This window comes from Oncorhynchus mykiss, chromosome 15 (assembly GCF_057628025.1).
Source record: "Oncorhynchus mykiss isolate SJ-2025 chromosome 15, ASM5762802v1, whole genome shotgun sequence".
NCBI classification, from domain to species: Eukaryota; Metazoa; Chordata; class Actinopteri; order Salmoniformes; family Salmonidae; genus Oncorhynchus; species Oncorhynchus mykiss.
This window is the reverse complement of record NC_143036.1, coordinates 31,156,190-31,179,866: the sequence shown is the minus strand read 5'-3', so window position 1 is coordinate 31,179,866 and position 23,677 is coordinate 31,156,190. Positions and strand designations below refer to the sequence as shown.

The window sequence follows — 23,677 nt, the reverse complement described above, 5'->3', positions numbered from 1 at the left end:
TATTATTTTTTTATACAAGCTTACTAAATAAATGCTATCGTTCATTGCTGTTAAAATTAACATGTTATGATATAGAAGGGGAAATGTGTTTTTATGCAAAAAAATAATCAACAGACATCACATGCTGTTAAATTGACTTCATTGCTGTATATAACGCATTCCTTATGTGATGTGAATTATGCACAGCCAAACAGACAACAGCATTGTTGCTTTTGAGGAAATATGCATCCCTCATTCTTCGTCCTGTTGCCTACTTTGTGAAGATGCGCAGGTGACGCACCTTTGCTCACGTGAATACCTATTAACCATTTGAGCACCTCACAAGAGAGTGCCGCTTACTTGTTCAGCATTTTCAGAGCCAGAGAAAGATGGCCCTTTTTTAAACGTTACACGAGTGACCGTGTGTTATGCCGAGTTCATGTGGTAGTCGGAACTAGGAAAGTCGGAAATGTCCGACATGCTAACTGGTTAAACGTGGCACGTGTATGACTACAACCATTTAGCAAGTCGAATATGTCAAAGTTCCGACAAGCACTTGAACGCTGGATACATGTTACTCCCAAATATTTGTGATTTGTTGATGGATTACGACATTTTTTTACAGCAACATTGTAGGCTACATGAGAAAATGTAACTGATGTAGTGTAGCCGCACTGCGCGTGTGGTAAATACCACGCCATTGTTGGCATGTGGAAAAAATAGTTTTCTAGTGTGCTCTTAACCCGCAGGTATCATCTTCTTCCGTCCTGACAAAAAGCCTATTTGCCCGAAGTTTAAGCCTAATGGAGCGTTTCAATGGAGCAGTTATTTGAAAGGTTGGTTCTGGTTGAAAAAGTAAATTACAAGTAAATGATAAGTAAATTACTGAGGTGTTGTAAAATTGGCGTCTACCTGTTAAGGTAAGGCAAGGTTAGCACATGAGATGGCTCATAACCCAAAAAGTACATTCTAAGCTACCAATTGCCAAAAGAGCTCTTAGTCATGAAAATTGGATGCTGGGACTGTGTCAAAACACAAGTAACAGGTAGCAGTTTTCTTTATTTACACAATCAATGTAATAGCCTATAGCCCACAAATTGTTACTTCAGGTAAGGCAAAATAGCCCTGAAGATGAACCAAAACGTGATTTGTGTCAGCCAGTATGTTTATTAGCCTATGTGTATTAGCTGTAGTCCTCTGTACCTGTCTACGGTGGTTTCCTGTCATCTCTTGCCATTCACTGAATTTGGTATAGGACACTAGAATTACTGTTAAGTTTTTATTGAAGAAGCCATTTGAATTGACTGTTTAAAAAAATGAAATTGTGTAGCCTGAAACATTTACATAGTTCATAGATTTTTCCATTGCATGCACAATAAGCTTCTAGGAATTTGACATTTTAGATAAGAAGGTGCTCTTCAGCGGGTATATCCTCATTTGTTTTTGTTGCCTCGGTCAGAGATTCTACTTTGTTTGTGAAATAGACACCTTTGCTTCGTCATTGTAGCTGTCTAAACAAACAGTAGTCACGTGACTTGGAAGCTACCCTCCCACACGCCTCTGGTTTGACAGGACAAGATGGCGGCTGCTGAAATCTCAAGGCATTGTTATTTTCTATCGCCTATTGATTCTTTGGCTATTTGATGAATGTAATGAGACAAACCTTGGACAGAATACTAGAACACAGTGCGGTTTACCTGTGATAGATCAGTGAAAGCATAGATTTATTTGTTACTGCTGAATGTAAAGTGAGCATTAATTGCACCAAAACCCTCTTTTTGTTTCTTTGATAATAATAAAAAAATTCTGGGCACTGTTAGTCTCTTTTTCCCACATCAACCCTGTTGTTCATATGCACGCATGATATGGACTATCCCACTGTCTGGTTTTGTTTATATTTCAGCAAAAATATCCATAGTATTCAGTCTTACGCCCCTCGTCGTCACAGTAGATTGGAGTGATAGAGTTCAGAAAATGAGCAGGGCAGCCTGGAACATTGAGATCTTACAGGTACAGCCATCAGCATTTTGCTCATGGCACATAGTGGCTCATGGCCTTATGGTTTGACATAATAACTTATGCAAGTGATGTCTTTGATGCTGATTCTGATGTAACAAATGTGGTTAATGGACACAAGATCTCTTAGCCTACATTTTAATAAAGTAAAAAGTGTACAAAACCACACATTATCAGAAGGAGTTGTAATGACAAGTGAATGATGTACAGTAGACCTCTAAAGAGAGATCGTAATAGACGCAAGGCCTCTTTGGGTGCTGTTAAACACCCATCAGGGTGCAGTCTGACTGTAAAAGTTATCGCTGGCTCTGTGATGTTTAATCTGTGAGTCTTATCAGTGACCGGCCTGGACAGATCACTTAATGATCACCTGTTGACGCTTGATTTGTGCATCTGCCGTCCAACCTCACCCTCACTGAGTCTTAAAGTAACTGTCTCGAGTTTCCAGATTTCTATGAAATATGACCTATAATTACAATATGAGTGAAAAAGTTTTCCTTCCAAAAAATGGCTATTAAAAAGCAGTGTTCTGTGTTTGAATGGCGTGGGCGTGCCCCAACGACAGAATAGTGGGGGCGTATACTGTCATAAAATATATTAATGCGAGTAGACTGCTGATTGGCCATTTTATTTCACTATCCTCTGTGAGGAAATAACAAGCATTTTTAAAATTGTCTGTTTGAGATACAAGTTTGAGGTGGGGTTTTTAAAGTGTTTCTTTCCCCCTCCAATGTATGCTTTGGCCACATACAAGTATAGGATGAGTCAATAACGTTATTTGGGTATGAGTTAACAGAATGTGAACTTTTTAAAAGTGAGATTTTCACAGGACAGTTACTTTAATGGTTTTTGAGTGGTTTAAGATTATGTTTTCCAACCCTAGGTTGGGTTTGTCCCCAACCTGACCTGAAATGGTTGACATGTACAATATTCCAATTGCAATTAGAGAGGGAGAAAAACATTTCAAGCCATGCTCATGGTGATGGTCTGTCTGTAAGCATGTTCATGACGGTCCAATGGACCTGGTTTAAATTCAAAAACCACACAATTGGTGCACGATGACATTGTAATAAAAATTGGCTTCCTTTGGGAAAGCTGCTATGCTCATCAACATATATTTGCAATACATTTTTAATAAAACAATTTAAAGTACATTTTTCACTAACACTACTGAAAGCAGACAGGTACAATGGGTTGTTATGCAATTATAATGATTAGGAACATTTCAGTTACACTTAAAATGGACTCTGTCCTTAATTTCATGTCTTTAATCCTATGTCAAGCATGGGTTATTGTTTTTGTTTTTCACATTAGCAGCATATTAAAATGTTTGTTGTCTTTGTTTACAGAAGGCCCTTATGACATCTTGAACCCTGTACATAAACCCCATGTCTGTGGTGAGGACACTGTTCCATGGCTGATGGTAAGAATATTGTTGACCTGTTCGCTAAAGCACATTTGGGCATGTTACAAGGAGAAAATAGTAATGCTAGGAATGCTATAAGGTGTTGGGCAAAGAGAGCAAGTGTTATCGCCTTGGGGGAGCATGACTCTGCTGCACAGGCTAATATTAACAGAAAATGAGTAGCAGCTTTCATCGTCAGATCTGTTGGTGAGAAATGGCACTTTGCATTCAGCTCTGCAGTCCATTCATTTTCAGCAACCACTTCTAATAAACCCAGATTGTTGATATCTTCACAAGATAATTACAAAATGTGGATCTGAAATCGGAAACTTTTCACCAGAGGCTTTTAGCTGGGAAAAAATACTGACGTATATCTCAGAATCGTTTTACTACTCTGTTATCGGTTCCCTTTTGCTTTCCTCGCTCTAGTGGCCGCCGTCACGATTTACATTCTAGCATCATGGAAATGCCCAGAGAGAATGTGGTTCATCTTAAAGCCATTTTTCTATTTTATTTTAACACTTTTTTGGGGCTCTCTGTGCTCATACAATATATTACGGTAGGTTAAATACGGTTGTTTAATCTTTTATCAGTGCACTGCACAACAGCGACACCAGCCAATGCTGCTTTCTAAACGGCTGGTTGTTTTTCCTATCCTGACTACGTAATGACGCTGCACTCTGGGAACAGGGCGTTTCCTTTGATATTGGTGTGGCATATTTTTTGAATCAAAGCCTTTGCTGTATTTGAAAGGGTCTCCTCGCAGTCTGCCAGAATATGGGCCCACTTGCCTCTTCCCCCATGGCTGCACAAGATCATGACTATTTGCACAGCTGTGCTCTTTGCTGGTCTTAGCTGTCGAAAATTCAAGGCCAGCATCCTCCATTTTACGGTGCAGCCGAAGGGGAAAGAGTTTGCGCTGTAATGTAGCTACTGGATCAGGCGAATTGAAAATGCAGGGCGTATGATTAGGAACCAGGACAATTTCTACAAAAAAAAAAACGATATACAACTGAACAATGTTAAATCGTCAGTGAGGGAACTAATATGAGAGGTCCCTGAACATGGATTTATGTTTTTTTTTTATCTTTATTTAATCTTCCCCCCCCCCCCCCCTTCGTACAAGGTCGTTCGATTTTAGATGATTGCATTGATACGGGTAACCATTCACTTTTTTTAATTGGCTATCCCCAAAAGTTTCTTGTCAAAATCTACATCAAATGTTATCAAATGAATTTGTCCGTTTTGTGGTTGACTGTTCTCCACAGTTAAATGATATGATTTTACATTTGATCGCGATCCAACATCATATGATTCAAAATTAAGTGAAACATATTTAAAATATAAAACTATTAAATTAAAAGATTTCACTATATATATATATTTTTTTTCTTCAGTTTTCAGGTTATTTACAACAGGTTATCCCGTTGTTTTGCAATGTCTTAAAATAAGCATTTAACCCCAATAAATACAGATAGTGAGGACACATGCAGACCTATATATTCCATAATTTAAAAAAACGTACCAAATCGTGTTATCTTTAGTATCAAATATTATCAGATGCTGTTTCTATAATACACATATTAAGAAAAAATGTGTTTTAGTAGATTTTCAAACCAAATTATTATTTATTGTGAACTTGAAAAATTGCAATCAAATTAGATGTACACATATACATATACAGACCACAATATATAATATTAACTGATTAGATTATTGTAAAATACAATAGAATTATTCTTTGATACGTTACTTGGCATATAATTTAATATCATCTTTTTTTTTGTTGCAATTTCCCATCGTATTTGACTGCTTTTCAAACAAAGGTTACCCATCAATTTTTGTACTTTAATATTGTATCTTTTAGCAGTGATTTGTTGTCACACAGTGAAATATTTACTGCGACTCATCATTACTGCAAAACTCAAAACGGATATTATGAGTGTACTTTTGCAATAAGGGTAACTTTAATGTTTCAATCAATCGTTGCATTATAACTGACTGGATGTTGCGTGAGGAATGAATTAACAAATGAACTCAATCCCTGAAGTGGACATTTGCAACTAAACCTTTAAAGCTATAAGGCTTTGAGTTTGCAGTTTTATAGTTGCCCGTTTTATCTTTGAATTACTTGTAATTAGCTTTCTATATATTATTTGCCAACATGCTTTTGAACAAGCAAATCATGATCAGGTCTTTTTAAAAGTAAAAAACAAAAAGTGAGAGAAAATGGTATACCAAAGAGAATCCTTAAACTGTAAATCTCCTCACATTTAAATGTCTCTCTCTTGTCTTTTGTATAGTCTGGTTGAAAGTATTTCATAATGTAAACTTAACATGTTCCCATATGGTAAAAACTATAGCTACAAACTATTTTCTAATTGTGGGGTGTAGGTTTCTGGTACCTCTGACTTTCACGCTCTGAATGGTGGCCTTGGTTTTCCTGTCAAAAAAAAGTTTTACGAAGGTCAACCTGTGTTTCTATACCACCTAACACAAGAATGGCTGCCAGTGACACGTTAAGCTGGCATGCTACTCCCTCGCCACGACAGTAGAAAGAGGACTGTTGGTTTGTGTGCGTGTCAGGTGGTGGTGGTGGGGGGTGGGGGGGGGCATTGAGGGTTGGTGGTGGTGTAGGAGAATCAAGCTTCGGCTTAATGTCAGGTTGTCTGCACTATAGTCCTTGATTTTTCACTGTTCGCTCAAACTTCTTGACCTTTGGGGGGAGACAAGGCAATGCCCAATACAGTGTTTTGTGCACTGAGTTTTGTGCAGTGAGATTTCTGGGGCACATTTGGGTTTGGAAAACAAGGGCTGATATAACAGGCATTAGAGATAATTTGATATTGGGGGTTGTGGCTGAAGTATTTCCTCAACAACCAAAAATGTAAAGAGGTCCTAAAGTTTGAAACAAGGCACTGCATGACTGAGCTTTAGTAACATGTTGTACTGTACAAACAGTACAACAACGCAAATTCTGCCGAAGAATAATATAACTTTATTTGGTGTTAAACTGTGTTATTAGTATGAATACTCAGAGGTTTGAAGTAAGTTACGACAGGGTTGCCTGTGTTAAAAAATATGTGTGTATTCTAGGCAGCTGCGATAGTTGAAAGTGTGTGTTTCGATATAAGGAAATGTATTTCGTAACATAATGTAACAATCTACCATTTAGCCTATGCTTTGCTCCCTTGTAGCTCACTTGGTAGAGAATGGCGCTCACAACGCCAGGGTTGTCGGTTCAATCCCCACAGGGGACCGGTATGAAAATGTATGCACTGGATAAGAGCATCTGCTAAATGACTATACATGTAAAATGTAATCCAGTATGTATAAGTAAACTAACTTTGTTTTTACCGTTGACTAAAGGGCTATCCATATATAGGGCTATGGGTATGAATTTAGAAAAGACACATGTCCCCTGACCTTATATTAGTATTTTCTGTGTTTTATGTCCAAATCATCACAAAGTCACTCAAATGGACTGCATAGCTTAATTAATACAGTTACTTTAAAGCTAGAATCCTTAGTTGCTACATCCATTTCTGGACTTATGTATATATACCCATTGATTCTTAAAGAATATAATTTGTAAATGCCTCATGAGCTTAGTTCAGATGTCGTACTCCATCAGAACCCCAAATATACTCCAATGATTGTAAACAAAGTAAATGTAAACAAACTGTGTATAGCCTCAAAACATGGTTAAAACTATAATGGCCCTATCATGGATGGTCAAGCCGTGCATCCATAGCTCTGTCTATGAATTGGAGTGGTTACATTTTTCCTGGCCCAACCAAAACATTATTTAAAATAAAGATTCTAGCTTTAAGATGACATCAAATGCCAAAAATACTCACATCAGGGATATTTGTCAAAATTGCTAAAGAGTAAGCATTGGTCAAGTAAACAAAACCAAAGCATGTATAGTGAGTGGTCTTGTCCATTGACTGCTTACATGGTAAGGAAACCAATGTATGTCTTTTTGTGATTTGAGTGAACTATCCCACTTTTACGGTCTTGATATTTAGGACACTTTCTCACACAATGTTTCTTCTGATATTACAAGGCCGGAGCCTTTGCGAAATGTAAAATCATTTATGGAGATGTTGTAATAATAACAAATAATACTGTGTCATGTTTGTACAGTATAGTACACATTTCACGTTACTCGTGCGTTCAAGTCTGGTACGCGTCTACCAGGATCCTGGGCGAACTTCCCAGACATTAAAGCCTACCTGATGAGGATCCACTTTCGCCTCACTAATAAATGAGAGAATTGATCAAGCCGTCTTGAAAGTTGTCTGAATGACCCCTCTATATGTCTGGGACAGGCAGATCTTTGATTGCTGGGAGGTCATCTGCAATAGGATGGACGTGTCGCTCAAAAGTCAAAGGGCAAGGTTAAGACAATGATGACGCTGTGCGTTTATCCGAAATAGCAAGAATGCCTTGGAAGTCATCGAAGATCCTCTTTTGACTGGTCTCTATTTGAAGGGTCGGCTTTTTATTTGGGTGGGAGGGTCTCTTTTAGACAGGAAAAGATGAGCGGGACAAATAATATCTGCCAATGGAAACATGGAGTGAACATCAGCTTTAAAAGTACAGTCGCGAACGCGCTATTTAGTTTGAATGGCAAATAAGTGAATGGTTTGTTTCAGATGTTGACTGCGCTGCTCCGTGTGAATGCCAAGTGCTTTCCCATGTTCCACTGTTCTAGATGCAGCTGCTGGTTTTAGGATGTGCACACACAGCATGTCCTTCCCACTCAGCTGTGTAACACTGACAGCTCCAGCAATTTCCCCTGTTTTCATTTGACTGCAAATCCTTCAGCCACTGCCTTTTAAATGGGGTGTACTCATCTATAAAACTCTCCATAAGAGTAAAGAAAAAGCGGTATGGGGTGGGCCCCCTAGCCTTGTCCAGATAGAGAGACCTTTTGGCTGGAAACGTTTGTCCTCGGGTGGCGTCTTATGTTAAACACGTTTTGTTTTCTTACCACGAAGTGCATCACTTTCGTCGTAAGATACAGTACAACACATTTATGCCATGTCGCTGCCATGGTAACCCCCCCCCCCCCCCCCCCACACACACACTTTAGTGTTCTTGGGATAAATTGGCCAATGGTACAGATGGGCATGGGTTGCTTTCATGCTATTCTGTCATTATTGTTTTGTTTATACTACAAATGGGAGGGTTTTAGTAAAACAGGGAGATGAGAGAGTTGTATTCCTATCTGGAGGTGTCGGTTTTGCAGATTAATGAAATGGACTGTTTCTCTCTCTCTCTCTCTATACAAATTTGGTTGTACTACTTGTACTTTTTGACTGACCATGAGTCAGCTGAGTTTTTTGGAGATTACATTAAACAAAATCTCAAAGGAAATAAAATACAGTACATGGCCTATCACCCGCATAGTTAAGTTAGCGGCCTTCCTGGAGTATTCCTTCCTACGCGCTTCCTCGTATGCGTGGCACTTTTCGTCCTGCAGGTGTGTTCATATATTTTCTTAATTAGGGTCTCTCATTAGCTTCAGCTGGAATACCTGCTCTCTCTCCTAAAGCACTGTGACCTTTCGTGAATTGACGGCCAGGCAGAGCAGAGTTAGAACCAGTCTACCCCGCCGGTTCCTCATAACTAGAGTACGACGCACCATGACTAATTAGTCAATCTCACCTCGCTCAAAGGTGGAGGAAATTCTTTATTGTACAGGGAGGGTGGGGGTCGGAGGGTAAATGCCCACCTGCTGCAAACCGTGGAAACCCACATCAGTCAGGAGACCTTTAGGGTGGATTTCATATCTCACTGAGCGCGAGCTAGCATGCCTTTTGGCTTGTTTTAAACATTTAACTCCACAGAAGTCAAAATGAGCAAGGGAAATGCAGACTGCACCATGTCCTTTCTCCTGTCACACAATGGTGTGGAAAGGTCAGGCCTAATGAAGTCAGAGGTTTAACCCCTGGTATTCAGTGACTGTGCTGCGGGCCCCCGCACCACCTCACCCCATCAGCCATGTGGGTTAATCCCCTTTTGATGCTAATTGATAGGCAATAACACAATCCTTATCCAAGAGCTGTGTTTTGTCTTCCACAGTCCAACTCTGAGTGTCGGTGACACGAAGGTGGTAAAGCGCTAAACCAAATGTGAAATTGATATTTTTCATGTTTGTGTGGCAGTTTTTTTTTTTTATAGACACTTACAAAGTGCTCAGTGTTCAGTTTGTGTCATCTGAGGCTCTTAGCAGGGCTTACTGCCATGACCTCTAGGATCCCTCATTGATCTCAATGGTAAAGTTTGTTTTGACTTGACCTCTTTCATCTTCAACACCATCTTATGGATGGTTGCACGGCTGTAAACTGTTGGCTAATTACTCACTTCAACAAAGTTTTAATGAGTTGGCTGGACTTGGAGGAATCACTTGAAAATGGAAGAAGCAGGAGTAAAATATGATCTCATTCTCTGTACTATTGGTCACCTGTGGGGCCGTTACATAAGCCCTTATTTATCAAGCAAACAGAAGCTCAAATACGAGCACCAAGTGAACATCATTTTCATGAAAAATTCAAGGTTGATCAATATTAAAGGGATCTTCCGAGCAGAATTATATTTTGTGTCAACTCTCATTTGCTGTATGCAAATGTCTAGTGGTGAAAATGCAGTGTTTCATGGCATTTGTGACCGAGCAGTATATTTGGGTGACTAGGACATAATTAAAGATGGGTTTATGATCATGTCAAGTCTTGTGCATATTACAAAAAAAGTCTGGTGAAGTCCAGTTTATTAATAAGGAACCGCATATCAGTAGAATGCTCAAGTTTATGAGTCAAATGTGGGGTTTGTCTTTTTCCCCTCTATTTTCCCCATTGTCATAAAACATTACATTTTATCCTCTGGTTTGCCATCTAGTAGCTTTACTCTCCCCCTTTTTAAGCGTTTTGCATGTTTTTCCGTGGCGCTCATTGTTAAAGACTTTACTTACTTTCATTAACTTCAGGACTGTGGGCAAATAGTGGTGCCAAGGAAACCACAGGCTATGTCTTTTGGATAGCCGTTATGCATCGGCAGCTCGCATCGCACCAGGCTTTTTGTCTCTGTTTTTGTTGGTTACTTTTAGCAGGAATTGTGCATAGCGAGAAGAAAAACAGTTTTCAGAAGCGTTTCGTCAATAAAGCCCCAGGTTTTTTTTAGAATGTTGCTGGAGTAAACAAAAGTGGAGTAGGTTAGACTGCCATTTCCACCAGTCTCTTCAACTAGCACAATTAAGCAGGCTGTTCCAGCAGTGTGCTCAGCAGTGTACAACGACACACTTTGGCTGGGAAATGCCAGGTGTCGTGTCTGTTCTTGTTCATTTCACACAGTGACTCGAGTCCCTCCCTGGAACGCCATTCGCTGGTCTCTGTAGGATTGGAAGTTGTTTTCAATTCGTTTGTTACCAGAAGTAATGGGGAACCATAAGACCCGATAACGTCATTTGTTGCACGGGAAAAGACTCGTATGGAACAAACGCTAATTACAACGGGGACTGTGCTCATATACTCCACTTGACTGCAGACACCTACCCTCTTCGTGCCACGCTCACCCATGTCATCCCAAAACTGTCGAAGTGAACTGAGTCAGTCTCAGACATCCATCTGTAGACCTCACCCTTAACCCCCAGACAGACAGACAGACAGACAGACAGACAGACAGACAGACAGACAGACACACACACACAATCAAGATGAAATCACAACAGCAATATCACAATGCCCTTTAGCCTTAAAGTGTCATTTGCGGAGGAACAAGTCATTAAAAGTGATTACAGTCCAGGATGAACTGACGATCATGGATTCAAAGTCTTATTGTTCAGCAAATGTTCACCCTTAAGAATGTTTCACTGGTGCCTGGAGGATTATTATTGAACAATGTAAAGAAATCTTCGGAATATTGCTACGTTATGACATTTACATTTTGGTCATTTAGCAGACGCTCTTATCCAGAGTGTAGGGGAGAACGGTTGGTCGTCACACTTTCTGCTCGAATCTGTACTTTTTATTGACAGCACCAGTATATCACCGTTTTCAATATTAGGAGAAAGGCCAATGTCTTGGGTTGAAATGGGGCCCCAATTTTTTCACATATCTTATTCCAACATGGAGTTATAAGCCATCAAACACACACCTGCCCCATCGTGGGGTTGGTTGTCACACAGTATGGAGTTGGTTGTCGCTATGATTGTGAGTAGCTTATTTATTTTGTAACAGGAAGTGAAGCGATACAGCAAACAAAGTCTTAGAAATAGGCAACTTTCTTTGATCGAACGATATTCCTCACAAAATGCAGCATTTTATGTCTTTAGAATAACATCTGACGTTTTGAGTAACTTTTTGTGTGCATGTGTGTCGTCGGTGTGTGACAAAATAAATGTTTTTGAGAGAGAGAAAGGCAACAAAGGGATCTCTTTTACCTTACAATCAACCAAACAAGTTCTACAGGCCCCAGTTTTATCCCACCTGGACTACTACCCAGTTATATGGTCAAGTGCCACTAAGAAGGACACACCGATAGGCAATTACAGTTGGCCCAGAGGAGACCAGCACGGCTGGCTCTTAACTGTACATGAAGGGCTGATATCATTACCATGCATTTCAATCTCTCCTGGCTCAAAGTAGAGGAGAGATTGACTGCACCACTACTTGTCTTTTTGAGAGGTTGAAAGCACCGATCTGTCTGTTCCAACAGCTAACATACGGCTCAAACACCCATACATACCCCAGAAGACAAGCCACCAGGGGTCTCTTCACAGCACCCCAGGTCCAGAACAGAGGCTAAGAAACACACAGTACTATAGAGCCGTGACTACATGGAACTCTCTTCCACATCAGATATCTCAAGCGAGCAGTGAAATCAGATTAAAGAAACGGATAAAACAGCACCTCACGGCACAACGCGGACTGTGAAGAGAGACACATATACGCAAACACAATCTAACACACGCATTCTACATACACACATTGTAATAGTGTACATATTATATTGTAAATTTGTAATAATATATTGTATAATTGTTTTATTTATGATGTAGGCTGTTGTTGTGTTGTGATGTAATTGTTTTATTTCTGTTTAGACCCCTAGGAATCATATCAAATCAAATGTATTTATATAGCCCTTCGTACATCAGCTGATATCTCAAAGTGCTGTACAGAAACCCATCCTAAAACCCCAAACAGCAGGCAATGCAGGTATAGAAGCACAGTGGCTAGAAAAAACTCCCTAGAAAGGCCAAAACCTAGGAAGAAACCTAGAGAGGAACCAGGCTATGTGGGGTGGCCAGTCCTCTTCTGGCTGTGCCGGGTGGAGATTATAACAGAACATGGCCAAGATGTTCAAATGTCCATAAATGACCAGCATGGTCAAATAATAATAATCACAGGCAGAACAGTTGAAACTGGAGCAGCAGCACGGCCAGGTGGACTGGGGACAGCAAGGAGTCATCATGTCAGGTAGTCCTGAGGCATGGTCCTAGGGCTCAGATCCTCCGAGAGAGAGAAAGAAAGAGAGAGTTAGAGAGAGCATACTTAAATTCACACAGGACACCGGATAGGACAGGAGAAGTACTCCAGATATAACAAACTGACCCTAGCCCCCCGACACAACCTACTGCAGCATAAATACTGGAGGCTGAGACAGGGGGGGTCAGGAGACAACCAGGCTATGTGGGGTGGCCAGTCCTCTTTTGGCTGTGCCGGGTGGAGATTATAACAGAACATGGCCAAGATGTTCAAATGTTCATAAATGAAAGAGTAGCTTGGCAGCAGCTCAAATCCAAATCAAATCAAAGTGTATTGTTCGAGGACACACATTTTCAGATGTTATCGCAGGTGCCGCGAAATGGTTGTGTTTCTGGCTCCAACAGTGCAGTAATACCTAGCAATACAATCATGGGAGAACGTGGACGCAGTCCCCCACTACCACAAATTACTGTTGAGATTCCCACATTTGGGGAATTCGCAGGGGTCAGCATGGCCGGAGTACAATGGCTGAGACTCGCCCTAGGTGAACCTCATTCGTGATCAAGGTGTCTGCCAGGTACAGTAAGTATTTAATGGAGATCCTAATGAATACTAAATAAAATGGCACAAGCGCAAAAGAGCTTGGAGTGTATTGTGTACTGGCAGGGGCAATGTTGATAGTGACAATCAACCCTACATTCCATGTGCTCATTAAGATGCTAGTTACCACATGGTAACTAGCATCTTAATGAGGGTGACGATCCGAACTCCGAAATAGGTTTGAAATATAGCTCTCCATTTTCTCCTTTCAACAACATCATTGTTCATGGATACTCCCATAATTCAAAGATTTGCAAAGAAAACACCAATAATTCATTTTTTTTTTGTACTTTCACCTATGAAAAATATACATTCCCCTCACCTCTATGTTTTGTCATGACATGAATTCAATGACATGAATTGACCAGGTGGATGAGTTCTTACACAGTGCCATTTAGATTGTCAACCAACCCGCGAGACCTCCAACCCTGGTCTCTCCTAATCTTATTATGATGCCTGATAATGAGAGTTATGTAATTGCAATGTCCTCTAAAATGTTCCACAAAGACTTGATTTTGTTTTATGTCTAGTCGTAGACAACGTTTGATGAGTTCTCTGGAGATAATTGCAATCTGCAAGGATTTTCAGCTTCTGAAACGACACATAGAGACCAGTTTCTGTCCAGTGTCTTTTCGAAGATGGCCGTCCATTCCTCCAATGGGGATACAATGGATAAAGTGTTAAGGGGCCTCCTCTCTTTGAGGACAGCTGGCTGGTTGGATCCTCTTGTTCTCACACTGTACCATGTCCAGAGAGACACCATTCAAATCACTAATATTGGCCAAGAAGAGACATCGGCCTGTCATTGTTGAGAAAGGACAAGCTTTGGTATCTATCACCTTCAGATCAACCAGGTATAATTTTGCCATCAAAATAATTTACCCATTCCATTCTACACTACAGCAATGTATTTGTCAATTCAAAGACATTCTCAAATGTTTGATTAATTAGGAATTCAAATGTGTGGTTATTAACAGATGGCTTGAGAGTGGTGCTCGACAGCCGAATTTAGATTTTGGTTGTTTTCTGCTGTTCTGCAGCAAAAATCCATATTTACATAAATCCTCCAAAATGGTTAGAGCCCATCTGACAGAGCTGTACACACTGGCTTTATTTGCAAATGCAGATTGGGTCCCAATCTCTGGGCTAAATGTGTGAGGCTTTACTGTATGTTTGCTTATCTGTCCAGCCATCCCATCTATTCAAATAGCATCCCTTTTAATTAAAGGGAGGCGTGGCTCGCTGGGCTTATTCTCTTCCTGGGACCCTTTCTTTTATTTTGGAGACCAGATGGCGGAGGGGCACAGAAGCTCCCCTTTTGTGCAGACGGCCCCTGTGAAAAGAACCTCTCCTCCCTAATGTAATCAGTAGCACCGGAAGGGTCCATTCTGGGCTGTGAAAGGAGACAATTTGGTCTGGACACGTCCAGATTAGAGAAACACAGAGTTCATCTCCCGGCCCTGCCCCCTTTGACCAGGGCCCTGGCACGGAGTAGCGTCAGCTTTGATCAGTGGAGGGAGGAGGGCGACGATCCGACCTGCCTTCTTTACCCTGTACTTGGCTGCTGCTGACACCTCCTTCCGGAAAGAGCCAGGGGGGGTTGGCCTGGGGTGGTGGCCACCATGGCCTGTCTAGACAGTGTCGCAGGTTGCTGTGGTGTTGCCAAGGGGAAATGATGAACTCTGACCTTAAATGCAGTTGGTTAAGAGTCACTCTGGTCATCCAAAAGGATGTTTTTTATTTGGAGGGGTTGAGGGGTTGGGAAAAAGAGCGGGGGCGTGGATGTGACCCACATAATATACAATCTTCTGGAAAGGATCACTAGCATGAATGCAAAAGTTTTTCTGAAGTTTCATTTGATTTGTATTTATTTAGTTTTCCGTGAACATGTGGAGCTAACTGTTCTGAGAAGCAAACAAACATTTAGATTTAATAGGTTTGTTAGAAGATTATACCTGCTCACTTGGGGACCAAGACATGCAGATGATCTACATGGGAGCTTTTTTTCAGGATGTTCAGTATTTTACAGTTGGACTTCCTCTGACATCTAATTTCAAAAAGTTTTCAGTAAGTTATATTTTTTTAATATATATATATATATATGTGTATGTGTGTATATATAAATAAATGTATTACTTTGGTTATGTGTAAAGTAACCCAACGTATTTGTAGTCTATTATTACATTTCAGTAATTTGTGATTTTTTCCCCCCCTTAACTTTATGTACAAATACAGTGCAATAAGAAGGTAAATGTTTTTTTTTTATGTTTTGGAGAAGAAAAAAAAATCTTATTAGACTCAAAGGCATTGCATTGATTTCTTACAAGTTGACTAAAAAAACAGTACTACTGTTTTTGTGTTGAGGGACACGAATTGCTGTATCATTTCATGAGATAGCCATTTGGTCTGTTGCCAGTTTTGACTCAGCTTAGCCACCCACTTGTCTATATGAGAACAGAATTGATCAAATATGGTCAAATAATTCAGTTATTACACTATGGTTTCTCGATTTAATATATAATGTCACTGTTAATAGATGATCACAAAACGTGTCTACGTAGTTTGCTGACTTTTTCTGCGCCTTGTGTCAAGTAAAATCTTCTGCAACACATGCATATTTACAATGCACATCTTTTAAGGAGAACCCACTCATGCAGCGTTATTACCACGTAGTACCACTATTTTCTCATAGTCTGTGATGACTGGCGCCTGCCTATTCACCGGCAATACAGCCAGCTGCAGGAAGCAGTGGTTGTTCCTGTGGAACGGTGGGTGTAGTGATTCTTCCATCATGGCCGCCATTGCCACCCCGCCCTCTCGCCTGCCACTCAGGACTAGCAGTAAAATGGAGTGAGCGAAACTAGAGAGTGATGCGCCCACCACTGCTATGTGGCTGCTGTGGCACACTCCACTGAACCATAACCTTTCCCGTTCACCATACCCGAGCTTAGGGGCGCTCTATACGTCTTAAGGTGCTTTTAAACTGTGTTAAAGCACAGTAGTGTACGAAGGCGAGAGTTATTGTGTGAGTGAGTGCTTAGGGAATTAAGCGTTTGCATAGGACAGCACAGGTAGAAGATACTACTGATACAGATGATGGGTAGCCTAGCCCGCCACCATTTTCTCAATGACTGTAACCAGAAGAAATGGTTGACAGTGCAGGCCGTTCAGAGGCTCAATGATAGAATTGATGTCGCCTCGCCATGGTAATGTGTGGCAGACCGCACAGAAGTACATTGATCTGGATTAGCGAGTAGTGTTATTTGTGAAAAATGACTTAAGGCGGCTGTTTTTTGCGTTTGTCTAGGAAGCAACTAGGGATAGTCATCCCTGTGGTTGAAATGACGTCTTTTTAACCCATTTTACAGCCAAAATGACGTCTTTTTAACCAGTTGTGTAGTTAAAAGGATGTCTTTTTAGACGTTTTGCTCACTGGGATACAGTAACCGGTACATCATGCGGTGAGGCTTATCTTCTTCCATTGGATATGTTTTTGTTATCAGCACTAGAGATGGAGGCGAGGAGGTTTTATGCACAATTTCACCAGCTCCTCTGTTTAGCATTGAAATGTCTTCCTGATGATTTATGTGTTATCTACCAAATCGATGTGTGCAAACAGAGATTTGGTTATATGATCATATCTTTTTCCGCTTACATAACACGGCCCGCGCCATTTTTCTGCGGTATCATGTCTCCGATGATCCTTCGCGTCACCGTAGAACACTGTGTCATTTGAATTCCAGAATGGTGCTGTATCTCAGAAGTAGAATGGGTTTTTGTGGTGTAGGGAGGGGATTGAGTGGTCTGAAACATGGTAAACCTTCAAATGGGTGAATATATTTGACCTTCGGTTCATTGTGATGATTATACCCCATTGATGCCTAATGACTGTTTTACGGAATACGATAACAAACCCCATTTGCGATACTCTTATCTGTTTGCTTCTAAGTCACTATACGCATTACATGTATGTTATTTTGTTGCTCATGTGCACCAGCAACTTTAGATGTAGCCTAATTCTGGGATTGTTCTTTACAATATATTGACGAACCTGAATTTTGCCTGGGAAATGAATTGTGTGATGGAGTATACAGCGCATTGCCATCCAATCTACACGCAATAGACAGGAAAAAATAAGTTGGATCATGCAATAGTGTTAAAATTAGGTTGGATCATATAAATCAAAGTTCTATTTTTAGGCACCCCTGGTAAATATGACATTCTCATTGGTTCACAATTGGTACACAATGTATTTGTTTCTTTGTTTTTTTCCCCCTCACAGCGTGTGAGGAGGATGGCTGTGCTCTGCACCACGAAGAAGATGTCATGCTGAGGATGGGTTTCTGCACTGATGTTGTTGGTGTGATGTACTATAGCGGTGGCTCTCTCACTGTGTCTCTGTTGGCCATGAAGCGTAACCATAGAGAGTGAGTGACAGCCTGGTCCCCACACAGCATAGGGGGCCTGAGGTGAGTAGGATGTGCCCTTGGCCCTGCCTGTCTGGCTACCTTTGTTTCTCGCAGCAACACAGACACATACAGAGCCTTCAGAAATTCAAAATGGCTTCAATAAATAAAACATTCTCACCCATCTGCACACAATACCCCCATAATGCCAATTGTTTGCAAATTTATTGACATTGAAATACAGAAATAGCTAATTTCTCTGAGTCAATACTTTGTAGAAGGACCTTTGGCAGCGATTACAGCTTTGTGTCGTCTTGGGTATGCACAACTGGGTTTGGGGATTTTCTCCCATTCTTCCATGCAGATTTTCTCAAGCTCTGTTAAGTTAGATGGGGAGCGGCGGTGAACAGCAATCTTCAAGCCTTTCCACAGAATTTCAATGAGATTCAAGTCTAAGCTTTGACTGGGCCACTCAAGGACTTTCACATTCTTGTTCCGAAGCCATTCCAACATTGCTTTGGCTGTATGCTTGGGGTCATTGTCCTGATCTAAGGTCGTTTGCACTTTGAAGCAGGTTCTCATCAAGGATTTGCCTGTATTTGGCTCCATTCATTGTGCCCTCTATCGTTACCAGTCTCCCACTCCCTGCCACTGAAAAGCATCCCAATAGCATGATGCTGCCACCACCATGCTTCAAGGTAGGGATGGTGTTAGATGGGTGATGAGCTGTGTTTTTGTTTTTCTCCAGACATAGTGCTTTGCATACATTTTTGTCTCATGAGAACACAAAATATTTTTGCCTTATGCATTCAGAGTCTCACGTGCCTTTTTGCAAACTCCAGGCGTGCTGTCATGTGCCTTTTTCTCAGGAGTGGCTTCCGTCTGGCCATTCTCCCATAAAACCCAGATTGGTGAAGTATTGTAGAGATTGTTGTCCTTCTGGCAGGATCTCCCATCTCAGCCAAGGAACTCTGTAGTTCTGTCAGAGATTTCATTGGGTTCTTTGTCACCTCTCTGACCAAGGTCCTACTTCCTCAATTTAGTCGGACGGACAGCTCTAGGCAGAGTCTGGGTAGTTCAATATTTTTTTTCCATTTCCCAATGACGGAGGCGACTGTGCTCTTGGAAACTTTCAACACTCTAGAAGTTGTTGTATACCCTTCCCCAGATGTATGCCTCATCACAATTCTATATCGGAGATCTACTTACTTATAATTACTGACTTTATTGTTTTGTTGCAGTATCATGTACACGTTTAAAGTGGCATTTAAAAAGAACTCCACACCAAACATCGCACACACTGAGGGACGCAAAAGAAAATACATCTGTTTTGGGGATATAAATAAAGAAGAAAAATTACAATGTTCGGTGTTAAAATGAAGGATTTGAATATGGTATGGAATATCGACTATGAGAAACCTACCTTCTCTCGCTGTGTATCCCACGGTTTGGCACCATGAAAGATTGATCATGACAGTTCAGAATGGAACAAATTATGTGCTGACTCCATTTCCTATGTTCATTATCTGCGGCATGTTTGTCAGTGCTCCCAAAATGGTGGGTCAAACCCAACCGCATACTGTGGACAATTTCTACTCGGGAACGTTGTTTGTTGGGTCTTAAAAAAGATTGAATGTCTAAAAATCACAGCAACAAAGTTTGGGAACCACTGTTCTAGTATTGCCGAGTTCAGCATTTAGTTCATCAGGGGGTCTCAGATTGCTTCTGTGATGAAAACTACATCATGGCTGCATTTACACAGGCAGCCCAATTCTGATCTTTTTCCCCACTATTTGGTCTTTTGGCCAATCACATCAGATCTTTTTCAGAGCTGATCTTATTTGTCAAAAGACCAATTAGTAAAAAAAAAAAAAGATCTGAATTGGACTGCTTGTCCAAACGAAACCCATGACACGCGGGGTGTCAAGAGTCTGTGCTAAAAAAAAGTTTATTGGTCAACTCCAAATAATAGACTAGGTGTAGAACTGACTGAGGTGTAATAAAAAATCATACAGTGCAATGAACATCCTTTCATACTCGTCTGTCCATACTCCTCCTTTCATAATCTGTAAGTGAAATGTGAATAGGAACCAGAAACCATGGCATGAAATGAATAAAAAACCACCTACACTGCTATTGTATTTCACTGCAGCATTTATAAACATTGAACAGAAATATTTTATCTGGGTTATGTCAAATGTGGACTCAGAATGTACTTTCAGCATTGGAGGAAAAAGTTGTTTGGGCATGAAAATGTAAGAATTGTGGGGAATTGGAGCGAATGCTTTATTGACGTTCATTTTTGACTATTTTCTCTGAGCCCTACTGCCAGTCCCTCAACAATATCGTAGCATGTTTTTACTTTTGCAAGTTAATCGAATCGTTCAGCAATTGAAATGAATTCTGTCTGGTATGCATCAGTCAATCAATAAGCAACCTTATTTCATTGGTTAGTTTAGTCCAGGAAGTGGTTTTAACAAGTTTCTAGATTCTTAAATTCCATGGGATATCTTTCTTCTCTTTTTTTTATTTAAAAAAAAAACTTTTGGGATGAAAATGCTTCCTAATTGAGAGAATGGGTAGGGTGGCCTACACCAGGAAGGGTCATTCGATATCCTACATGAGAAAAACAGCCAAATGGAAAGTTCCCTAAAAACTTCTAGCATTCCGATGAAAACAATCCCGTGTCTCTTTTGCCAAGGGGTCACTCAAACACAGTGTGTGAAATGAGAGTTGCCTTCTGTGCGACTTCTTAGAAGGCGTCCGCTTCTCATTGTCTGCCCAGTCAACTTCTACAGGCCCCAGTGCCCTGAGTCCCATACATAAGAGATCAAGGGTTACCAAGGTGCTATTGAGAGAGAAGGGCTCAATGTGAAAGGGGACAAACTGGACCACAAAATACTAATTTCCTTTGCATGTTAGGTGCGCCCTGTTGGGGATTCAGACAGGGTCAATGACACAACTGCTGGAGTTGCTGTTTATAAACGGTCCTCAGCTCTGTGCAGTGTGTGTGTGTATGTGTAGCTTGATAATGCATTGAGGTGGTTACCCAAGGAAAGTTGGACCTGACTATGGTCAAGTAGTGCCAGACAAAAGTACCTCATTTGGAAAGGTACAAGGGGCATCTGTCCACTCGGGTTCTCTCCACAATGTCCAGTCACTGAGCTCTGGCATTAACTTGTATTCTAACCAGATTAAAATATATTTGTCCTGGGGATTAGCATAGTTAGGTGCCCTTTTGCCTTTCTTTTTTTTGCGGTGGTGCAGTGACACTGGGCTTTGATCTGTGTTGCATGGCAAGGGTCCTGGCTTGGGCCCGGCCATTCGAGTGCCAAGTGTGAAATTGGCCCGATGTCATCCCCATTCTCCACCTTTTACATCTTTCACCACTTTAATTATGTTTCCGCCACAAAGCCTGGGCACCTCGAAGCAGATTCCACTCGAGCTATAGGAAGCATTTAGAAACTATGGTAAAATGACACAGTAGGGGAGGGTGAGGGCATAGCAGGATGGGATCCTAGGTAGGCAAGGGACAGTAATACTTTTCTGTTATTTTCTGTTATCTCCCGCTTCCTCTTTCTTGGCCCCTCTCTCTCTGCCACCTAACTACCTGTTGGTGGAGAACTTTTACTCTCCTTTAAAATGGTTGTTTTTGAAGTACGCATTTTAATGCACACATGCATGTTCATACAGTTGTTTCTTAAGGTAATGTGCTCCCCCAGTTAGCTAACCATTCATCTCAATGGGAACCAATGTTTTATTTGGATAGGTAGCTCTCAAACACAGTAAAGTTATGGTTTCTAAAACATTTTCTATGCTTACATTTAACCTTCACACGACAAGCAATGGTTTTGGGGCTTAGCAGATATTTAGTTTTTTGAAGTGTGATGGGGTTTTGATGTTGGGTTTGAAACTTTGGAAATTGACAGAGGTTCCCATCGAAAAGCTGCAGAAGTGTGTGGGTGTGTGTGGACGAGAGGGAGGGAGGGAAAAAATGAAGGGAGGGAGGGGGGAGGGAGGGGAAGAATGTAGGGAGAGGGGGAGGGAGGGGAAGAACAGAGAGAGGGAGAAAGAAATGGGGGAGTGAGTTTGAGTTTGTGGGTGAGAAAGTACTGTCTATTGAGAATGGGTTACTGTGGGGTGGGAATGAGCCACCTGCAGCCATGACAGAGGATTTGACCTTCATTGGTCTCTCTTTCCTTCTCCTTCCTCTTTCTGTCTCACTCTCTTCTTCATTCTCCTTTCCTTTCCCGCCTGGCCACAGAACCACAGACTCCTTTCAGAAGCAGTGAGGACTGACCAGTCTGCAAGCGAGACACTGGCCTTTCTTCCATCATGCCAGTCACTGACTGCTCTAGGCGTTTTGTTCAAAAACTAGTGCCACAAGTATGGAAATGCAGATAAATCATTGTAACAAATGAAAGAGGGGAAAAAAAGGTTTAAATGCCTGGAAATGGTCACTGTCCACCACTTGTACCACTGCCTGGTGCATTTTGTTTTTAAAGTTTTGCCAACATTTTCAGTTGTTGACGGATCTGTAGAGCGAAGGTATCTATCTACACACGCAGATTATGAGAGCCCTCAATGTAAATAACATATTATTGTTTCTTTGAATTTAAGATGTCGTTAACAATGACCTATCACAGTTTGCTGATTATATGCCCGAATGTAATCCTTCAGATAAACATTCTACATAGTTTGGTAGATATGGAAACATACAACTGCCATGTATCGTTTACGGGGAAAAAAATCAAAACAGTATAAAGCAAGCCTGTTTAGTATTACGTTTTGCTGGCTATATGTTATTTGGGTAAGTCATAGAAGCTCTGTAAGTATGTACAACATGTTTTTTTATATATTTAAAAAAATATATCCACAGTATATCTATTGTCTTAATCAAGTATCCCCCAACTGTCCAAATGGAGGAGTAGTCCAATGGCGGTTATATATTGTGATGATTGAACGAGTTGAACCAGTCGTAGGCTGGGAGTAGTATGAGGAAGAATATGGAAACATAGAAACATTTATCTCAAATTATATCCAAGACATTTGATCCATCTTTATTTTGTAAAAAAATGTTTTGTCAAAGTGATGAGAAAAATATGATTTTCCATTTTGTGTAATGTTGTGATTGTCCTTCTCATAATAAAAATGAGGACATACTGAAATGTGATGTCTGTGTTTTTAAAGTTGTATGCTTGTCACCTTTTTATGAACTAACCTGACCTGTGTGATGACAACACAAACCTGGGAACATAAAGCTATTGGATGGAAATTCACTTTACGATTTTTCATGAGCAAACATCACAGTTGTAAGGCCTACTTGGAACTTAAGCCAACCTTGTACCAGCTTTGTTGTGATAATGCTATTTTATTGTTAACCATTGTAAATGAAAAAAAATGTTGTGTGTCATTATTCCATTTTATTTATCTAGTAGTCTTATTGATAAGATAACTGTAATGTCAATGGTCTGGGGAAGGGGAGTACTAGGTCTAATAACAGCTCACCACTTAAACGAATGCACCCTTCTGGACTGGACCTAACCTCTCCGGGGTAGTAATAGTTGCAACAAATGGTGGCAAAATCCAAATCATGTAAATATTCTAGATTTGAGCTTTTTGGTGCATTTTGTCATTGACCTTTTTGGTCGAAAGGTTACTACAAATAATATTGGTGATTTTCCCAGTGGTGTTGCCAAAACAATGACGCCATCCAAATGGACTCCTTGGAACAACTCTGACCTCACCCCATTGAAGTTGAAATGTAAAACAGTTAGGTA

At 40.7% G+C, this 23,677-nt stretch overlaps 1 long non-coding RNA gene and 1 other non-coding gene across 2 annotated transcripts; one reads left to right on the top strand and one right to left on the bottom strand.

The window, feature by feature from the left end:
• Positions 1–326: 326 nt before the first annotated feature.
• LOC110489982 (uncharacterized) lies at positions 327–23,066 on the top strand. The gene is made up of 4 exons (XR_002468644.3): positions 327–815; positions 3,345–3,418; positions 17,774–17,960; positions 22,162–23,066. It is a non-coding gene; the product is annotated as an uncharacterized LOC110489982 (long non-coding RNA).
• LOC118938958 (U1 spliceosomal RNA) lies at positions 13,320–13,481 on the bottom strand. The gene has a single exon (XR_005036352.1). It is a non-coding gene; the product is annotated as a U1 spliceosomal RNA (small nuclear RNA).
• Positions 23,067–23,677: the final 611 nt, after the last annotated feature.